This window comes from Oncorhynchus masou, unplaced genomic scaffold (assembly GCF_036934945.1).
Source record: "Oncorhynchus masou masou isolate Uvic2021 unplaced genomic scaffold, UVic_Omas_1.1 unplaced_scaffold_5200, whole genome shotgun sequence".
NCBI lineage: Eukaryota > Metazoa > Chordata > Actinopteri > Salmoniformes > Salmonidae > Oncorhynchus > Oncorhynchus masou.
In genome coordinates, this window is record NW_027011607.1 from 11,589 (window position 1) to 20,000 (window position 8,412).

The 8,412-nt window shown below is 56.6% G+C and overlaps 1 long non-coding RNA gene across 1 annotated transcript; it reads right to left on the reverse strand.

The window, feature by feature from the left end:
* Positions 1-1,711: 1,711 nt before the first annotated feature.
* On the reverse strand, positions 1,712-3,019 carry LOC135535843 (uncharacterized). The gene is made up of 3 exons (XR_010454896.1): positions 2,740-3,019; positions 1,962-2,434; positions 1,712-1,828 (listed from the first exon to the last, which is right to left on the reverse strand). It is a non-coding gene; the product is annotated as an uncharacterized LOC135535843 (long non-coding RNA).
* Positions 3,020-8,412: the final 5,393 nt, after the last annotated feature.

Below are 8,412 nucleotides of genomic sequence, written 5' to 3' on the forward strand. Positions count from 1 at the left end.
ACCTACACTGTGAGGTCCAGTAGGTTCCCTCCTCCTCCTCCCTCCATACCTACACTGTGAGGTCCAGTAGGTTCCCTCCTCCTCCCTCCATACCTACACTGTGAGGTCCAGTAGGTTCCCTCCTCCTCCTCCCTCCATACCTACACTGTGAGGTCCAGTAGGTTCTCTCCTCCTCCCTCCATACCTACACTGTGAGGTCCAGTAGGTTCACTCCTCCTCCCTCCATACCTACACTGTGAGGTCCAGTAGGTTCTCTCCTCCTCCCTCCATACCTACACTGTGAGGTCCAGTAGGTTCACTCCTCCTCCCTCCATACCTACACTGTGAGGTCCAGTAGGTTCTCTCCTCCTCCCTCCATACCTACACTGTGAGGTCCAGTAGGTTCTCTCCTCCTCCCTCCATACCTACACTGTGAGGTCCAGTAGGTTCCCTCCTCCTCCCTCCATACCTACACTGTGAGGTCCAGTAGGTTCCCTCCTCCTCCCTCCATACCTACACTGTGAGGTCCAGTAGGTTCCCTCCTCCTCCTCCCTCCATACCTACACTGTGAGGTCCAGTAGGTTCCCTCCTCCTCCCTCCATACCTACACTGTGAGGTCCAGTAGGTTCCCTCCTCCCTCCATACCTACACTGTGAGGTCCAGTAGGTTCCCTCCTCCTCCCTCCATACCTACACTGTGAGGTCCAGTAGGTTCCCTCCTCCTCCCTCCATACCTACACTGTGAGGTCCAGTAGGTTCCCTCCTCCTCCCTCCATACCTACACTGTGAGGTCCAGTAGGTTCCCTCCTCCTCCTCCCTCCATACCTACACTGTGAGGTCCAGTAGGTTCTCTCCTCCTCCCTCCATACCTACACTGTGAGGTCCAGTAGGTTCCCTCCTCCTCCCTCCATACCTACACTGTGAGGTCCAGTAGGTTCTCTCCTCCTCCCTCCATACCTACACTGTGAGGTCCAGTAGGTTCACTCCTCCTCCTCCCTCCATACCTACACTGTGAGGTCCAGTAGGTTCTCTCCTCCTCCCTCCATACCTACACTGTGAGGTCCAGTAGGTTCTCTCCTCCTCCCTCCATACCTACACTGTGAGGTCCAGTAGGTTCCCTCCTCCTCCCTCCATACCTACACTGTGAGGTCCAGTAGGTTCCCTCCTCCTCCCCCCCATACCTACACTGTGAGGTCCAGTAGGTTCCCTCCTCCTCCTCCCTCCATACCTACACTGTGAGGTCCAGTAGGTTCCCTCCTCCTCCCTCCATACCTACACTGTGAGGTCCAGTAGGTTCCCTCCTCCCTCCATACCTACACTGTGAGGTCCAGTAGGTTCCCTCCTCCTCCCTCCATACCTACACTGTGAGGTCCAGTAGGTTCCCTCCTCCTCCCTCCATACCTACACTGTGAGGTCCAGTAGGTTCCCTCCTCCTCCTCCCTCCATACCTACACTGTGAGGTCCAGTAGGTTCCCTCCTCCTCCCTCCATACCTACACTGTGAGGTCCAGTAGGTTCCCTCCTCCTCCTCCCTCCATACCTACACTGTGAGGTCCAGTAGGTTCCCTCCTCCTCCCTCCATACCTACACTGTGAGGTCCAGTAGGTTCCCTCCTCCTCCCTCCATACCTACACTGTGAGGTCCAGTAGGTTCCCTCCTCCTCCCTCCATACCTACACTGTGAGGTCCAGTAGGTTCCCTCCTCCTCCCTCCATACCTACACTGTGAGGTCCAGTAGGTTCCCTCCTCCTCCCTCCATACCTACACTGTGAGGTCCAGTAGGTTCCCTCCTCCTCCTCCCTCCATACCTACACTGTGAGGTCCAGTAGGTTCTCTCCTCCTCCCTCCATACCTACACTGTGAGGTCCAGTAGGTTCACTCCTCCTCCCCTCCATACCTACACTGTGAGGTCCAGTAGGTTCCCTCCTCCTCCCTCCATACCTACACTGTGAGGTCCAGTAGGTTCCCTCCTCCTCCCTCCATACCTACACTGTGAGGTCCAGTAGGTTCTCTCCTCCTCCCTCCATACCTACACTGTGAGGTCCAGTAGGTTCCCTCCTCCTCCCTCCATACCTACACTGTGAGGTCCAGTAGGTTCCCTCCTCCTCCCTCCATACCTACACTGTGAGGTCCAGTAGGTTCCCTCCTCCTCCCTCCATACCTACACTGTGAGGTCCAGTAGGTTCCCTCCTCCTCCTCCCTCCATACCTACACTGTGAGGTCCAGTAGGTTCCCTCCTCCTCCCTCCATACCTACACTGTGAGGTCCAGTAGGTTCCCTCCTCCTCCTCCCTCCATACCTACACTGTGAGGTCCAGTAGGTTCCCTCCTCCTCCTCCCTCCATACCTACACTGTGAGGTCCAGTAGGTTCCCTCCTCCTTCCTCCATACCTACACTGTGAGGTCCAGTAGGTTCCCTCCATACCTACACTGTGAGGTCCAGTAGGTTCCCTCCATACCTACACTGTGAGGTCCAGTAGGTTCCCTCCTCCTCCTCCCTCCATACCTACACTGTGAGGTCCAGTAGGTTCCCTCCTCCTCCCTCCATACCTACACTGTGAGGTCCAGTAGGTTCCCTCCTCCTCCCTCCATACCTACACTGTGAGGTCCAGTAGGTTCCCTCCCTCCAAACCTACACTGTGAGGTCCAGTAGGTTCCCTCCTCCTCCCTCCATACCTACACTGTGAGGTCCAGTAGGTTCCCTCCTCCTCCCTCCATACCTACACTGTGAGGTCCAGTAGGTTCCCTCCTCCTCCCTCCATACCTACACTGTGAGGTCCAGTAGGTTCCCTCCTCCTCCCTCCATACCTACACTGTGAGGTCCAGTAGGTTCCCTCCATACCTACACTGTGAGGTCCAGTAGGTTCCCTCCTCCTCCCTCCATACCTACACTGTGAGGTCCAGTAGGTTCCCTCCTCCTCCTCCCTCCATACCTACACTGTGAGGTCCAGTAGGTTCCCTCCATACCTACACTGTGAGGTCCAGTAGGTTCCCTCCTCCTCCCTCCATACCTACACTGTGAGGTCCAGTAGGTTCCCTCCTCCTCCCTCCATACCTACACTGTGAGGTCCAGTAGGTTCCCTCCTCCTCCCTCCATACCTACACTGTGAGGTCCAGTAGGTTCCCTCCTCCTCCCTCCATACCTACACTGTGAGGTCCAGTAGGTTCCCTCCTCCTCCCTCCATACCTACACTGTGAGGTCCAGTAGGTTCCCTCCTCCTCCCTCCATACCTACACTGTGAGGTCCAGTAGGTTCCCTCCTCCTCCTCCCTCCATACCTACACTGTGAGGTCCAGTAGGTTCCCTCCTCCTCCCTCCATACCTACACTGTGAGGTCCAGTAGGTTCCCTCCATACCTACACTGTGAGGTCCAGTAGGTTCCCTCCTCCTCCCTCCATACCTACACTGTGAGGTCCAGTAGGTTCCCTCCTCCTCCTCCCTCCATACCTACACTGTGAGGTCCAGTAGGTTCCCTCCTCCCTCCATACCTACACTGTGAGGTCCAGTAGGTTCCCTCCTCCTCCCTCCATACCTACACTGTGAGGTCCAGTAGGTTCCCTCCTCCTCCCTCCATACCTACACTGTGAGGTCCAGTAGGTTCCCTCCTCCTCCTCCCTCCATACCTACACTGTGAGGTCCAGTAGGTTCCCTCCTCCTCCCTCCATACCTACACTGTGAGGTCCAGTAGGTTCCCTCCTCCTCCCTCCATACCTACACTGTGAGGTCCAGTAGGTTCCCTCCTCCTCCCTCCATACCTACACTGTGAGGTCCAGTAGGTTCCCTCCTCCTCCCTCCATACCTACACTGTGAGGTCCAGTAGGTTCCCTCCTCCTCCTCCCTCCATACCTACACTGTGAGGTCCAGTAGGTTCCCTCCTCCTCCCTCCATACCTACACTGTGAGGTCCAGTAGGTTCCCTCCATACCTACACTGTGAGGTCCAGTAGGTTCCCTCCTCCTCCCCTCCATACCTACACTGTGAGGTCCAGTAGGTTCCCTCCTCCTCCCTCCATACCTACACTGTGAGGTCCAGTAGGTTCCCTCCTCCTCCCTCCATACCTACACTGTGAGGTCCAGTAGGTTCCCTCCTCCTCCCTCCATACCTACACTGTGAGGTCCAGTAGGTTCCCTCCTCCTCCCTCCATACCTACACTGTGAGGTCCAGTAGGTTCCCTCCTCCTCCCTCCATACCTACACTGTGAGGTCCAGTAGGTTCCCTCCTCCTCCTCCCTCCATACCTACACTGTGAGGTCCAGTAGGTTCCCTCCTCCTCCCTCCATACCTACACTGTGAGGTCCAGTAGGTTCCCTCCTCCTCCCTCCATACCTACACTGTGAGGTCCAGTAGGTTCCCTCCTCCTCCCTCCATACCTACACTGTGAGGTCCAGTAGGTTCCCTCCTCCTCCCTCCATACCTACACTGTGAGGTCCAGTAGGTTCCCTCCTCCTCCCTCCATACCTACACTGTGAGGTCCAGTAGGTTCCCTCCTCCTCCCTCCATACCTACACTGTGAGGTCCAGTAGGTTCCTCCTCCTCCCTCCATACCTACACTGTGAGGTCCAGTAGGTTCCCTCCTCCTCCCTCCATACCTACACTGTGAGGTCCAGTAGGTTCCCTCCTCCTCCCTCCTACACTGTGAGGTCCAGTAGGTTCCCTCCTCCTCCCTCCATACCTACACTGTGAGGTCCAGTAGGTTCCCTCCTCCTCCCTCCATACCTACACTGTGAGGTCCAGTAGGTTCCCTCCTCCTCCCTCCATACCTACACTGTGAGGTCCAGTAGGTTCCCTCCTCCTCCCTCCATACCTACACTGTGAGGTCCAGTAGGTTCCCTCCTCCTCCCTCCATACCTACACTGTGAGGTCCAGTAGGTTCCCTCCTCCTCCCTCCATACCTACACTGTGAGGTCCAGTAGGTTCCCTCCTCCTCCCTCCATACCTACACTGTGAGGTCCAGTAGGTTCCCTCCTCCTCCCTCCATACCTACACTGTGAGGTCCAGTAGGTTCCCTCCTCCTCCCTCCATACCTACACTGTGAGGTCCAGTAGGTTCCCTCCTCCTCCCTCCATACCTACACTGTGAGGTCCAGTAGGTTCCCTCCTCCTCCTCCCTCCATACCTACACTGTGAGGTCCAGTAGGTTCCCCTCCTCCTCCCTCCATACCTACACTGTGAGGTCCAGTAGGTTCCCTCCTCCTCCCTCCATACCTACACTGTGAGGTCCAGTAGGTTCCCTCCTCCTCCCTCCATACCTACACTGTGAGGTCCAGTAGGTTCCCTCCTCCTCCTCCCTCCATACCTACACTGTGAGGTCCAGTAGGTTCCCTCCTCCTCCCTCCATACCTACACTGTGAGGTCCAGTAGGTTCCCTCCTCCTCCCTCCATACCTACACTGTGAGGTCCAGTAGGTTCCCTCCTCCTCCCTCCATACCTACACTGTGAGGTCCAGTAGGTTCCCTCCTCCTCCCTCCATACCTACACTGTGAGGTCCAGTAGGTTCCCTCCTCCTCCCTCCATACCTACACTGTGAGGTCCAGTAGGTTCCCTCCTCCTCCCTCCATACCTACACTGTGAGGTCCAGTAGGTTCCCTCCTCCTCCCTCCATACCTACACTGTGAGGTCCAGTAGGTTCCCTCCTCCTCCCTCCATACCTACACTGTGAGGTCCAGTAGGTTCCCTCCTCCTCCCTCCATACCTACACTGTGAGGTCCAGTAGGTTCCCTCCTCCTCCCTCCATACCTACACTGTGAGGTCCAGTAGGTTCCCTCCTCCTCCCTCCATACCTACACTGTGAGGTCCAGTAGGTTCCCTCCTCCTCCTCCATACCTACACTGTGAGGTCCAGTAGGTTCCCTCCTCCTCCCTCCATACCTACACTGTGAGGTCCAGTAGGTTCCCTCCTCCTCCCTCCATACCTACACTGTGAGGTCCAGTAGGTTCCCTCCTCCTCCCTCCATACCTACACTGTGAGGTCCAGTAGGTTCCCTCCTCCTCCCCTCCATACCTACACTGTGAGGTCCAGTAGGTTCTCTCCTCCTCCCTCCATACCTACACTGTGAGGTCCAGTAGGTTCCCTCCTCCTCCCTCCATACCTACACTGTGAGGTCCAGTAGGTTCCCTCCTCCTCCCTCCATACCTACACTGTGAGGTCCAGTAGGTTCCCTCCTCCTCCCTCCATACCTACACTGTGAGGTCCAGTAGGTTCCCTCCTCCTCCTCCCTCCATACCTACACTGTGAGGTCCAGTAGGTTCCCTCCTCCTCCCTCCATACCTACACTGTGAGGTCCAGTAGGTTCCCTCCTCCTCCTCCCTCCATACCTACACTGTGAGGTCCAGTAGGTTCCCTCCTCCTCCCTCCATACCTACACTGTGAGGTCCAGTAGGTTCCCTCCTCCTCCTCCCTCCATACCTACACTGTGAGGTCCAGTAGGTTCCCTCCTCCTCCTCCCTCCATACCTACACTGTGAGGTCCAGTAGGTTCCCTCCTCCTCCCCTCCATACCTACACTGTGAGGTCCAGTAGGTTCCCTCCTCCTCCCTCCATACCTACACTGTGAGGTCCAGTAGGTTCCCTCCTCCTCCACCCTCCATACCTACACTGTGAGGTCCAGTAGGTTCCCTCCTCCTCCCTCCATACCTACACTGTGAGGTCCAGTAGGTTCCCTCCTCCTCCCTCCATACCTACACTGTGAGGTCCAGTAGGTTCCCTCCTCCCTCCATACCTACACTGTGAGGTCCAGTAGGTTTCCTCCATACCTACACTGTGAGGTCCAGTAGGTTCCCTCCTCCTCCCTCCATACCTACACTGTGAGGTCCAGTAGGTTCCCTCCTCCTCCTCCATACCTACACTGTGAGGTCCAGTAGGTTCCCTCCATACCTACACTGTGAGGTCCAGTAGGTTCCCTCCTCCTCCCTCCATACCTACACTGTGAGGTCCAGTAGGTTCCCTCCTCCTCCCTCCATACCTACACTGTGAGGTCCAGTAGGTTCCCTCCTCCTCCCCTCCATACCTACACTGTGAGGTCCAGTAGGTTCCCTCCTCCTCCCCTCCATACCTACACTGTGAGGTCCAGTAGGTTCCCTCCTCCTCCCTCCATACCTACACTGTGAGGTCCAGTAGGTTCCCTCCTCCTCCCTCCATACCTACACTGTGAGGTCCAGTAGGTTCCCTCCTCCTCCTCCATACCTACACTGTGAGGTCCAGTAGGTTCCCTCCTCCTCCCTCCATACCTACACTGTGAGGTCCAGTAGGTTCCCTCCTCCTCCTCCATACCTACACTGTGAGGTCCAGTAGGTTCCCTCCTCCTCCATACCTACACTGTGAGGTCCAGTAGGTTCCCTCCTCCTCCCTCCATACCTACACTGTGAGGTCCAGTAGGTTCCCTCCTCCCTCCATACCTACACTGTGAGGTCCAGTAGGTTCCCTCCTCCTCCCTCCATACCTACACTGTGAGGTCCAGTAGGTTCCCTCCATACCTACACTGTGAGGTCCAGTAGGTTCCCTCCTCCCTCCATACCTACACTGTGAGGTCCAGTAGGTTCCCTCCATACCTACACTGTGAGGTCCAGTAGGTTCCCTCCTCCCTCCATACCTACACTGTGAGGTCCAGTAGGTTCCCTCCATACCTACACTGTGAGGTCCAGTAGGTTCCCTCCATACCTACACTGTGAGGTCCAGTAGGTTCCCTCCTCCTCCCTCCATACCTACACTGTGAGGTCCAGTAGGTTCCCTCCATACCTACACTGTGAGGTCCAGTAGGTTCCCTCCTCCCTCCATACCTACACTGTGAGGTCCAGTAGGTTCCCTCCTCCTCCCTCCATACCTACACTGTGAGGTCCAGTAGGTTCCCTCCTCCTCCCTCCATACCTACACTGTGAGGTCCAGTAGGTTCCCTCCATACCTACACTGTGAGGTCCAGTAGGTTCCCTCCTCCTCCTCCCTCCATACCTACACTGTGAGGTCCAGTAGGTTCCCTCCTCCTCCCTCCATACCTACACTGTGAGGTCCAGTAGGTTTGCCGGCAGGCGGTGCTGGGGATCCTCTGAGGCTGTTGGGTCTGAGGAGGAAGAGGAGCAGAACCAGAACCATCCAGCCCATCAGAACCACGGGGACAGTCAGGTCTCCACCTCCTACTGAGCCACTGGGTCCTGGTACTGGAGGGGCACAGAGAAAGACAGTCCCGTTAATAACCACTTGGCTGGATGGTGTAAAACAAAGTGTGTGTCCACTGGAAGCTTCGATCAGCACAAGGCTTCAATGTGGCTCAGTGGGTGGTGATAGGAAGAATACATACAGTCCTGAGGACACTCCGTGTCTGTGCAGTAGGACTGAGACTGACGAAGCTGGTGGACACAGGAGAGAGAGGGGGGGGGAGGGGGGAGAGGGGGGGGGGAGAGGGGGAGAGAGGGAGAGAGAGAGAGGGGGAGGAGAGAGAGGGGGGGAGA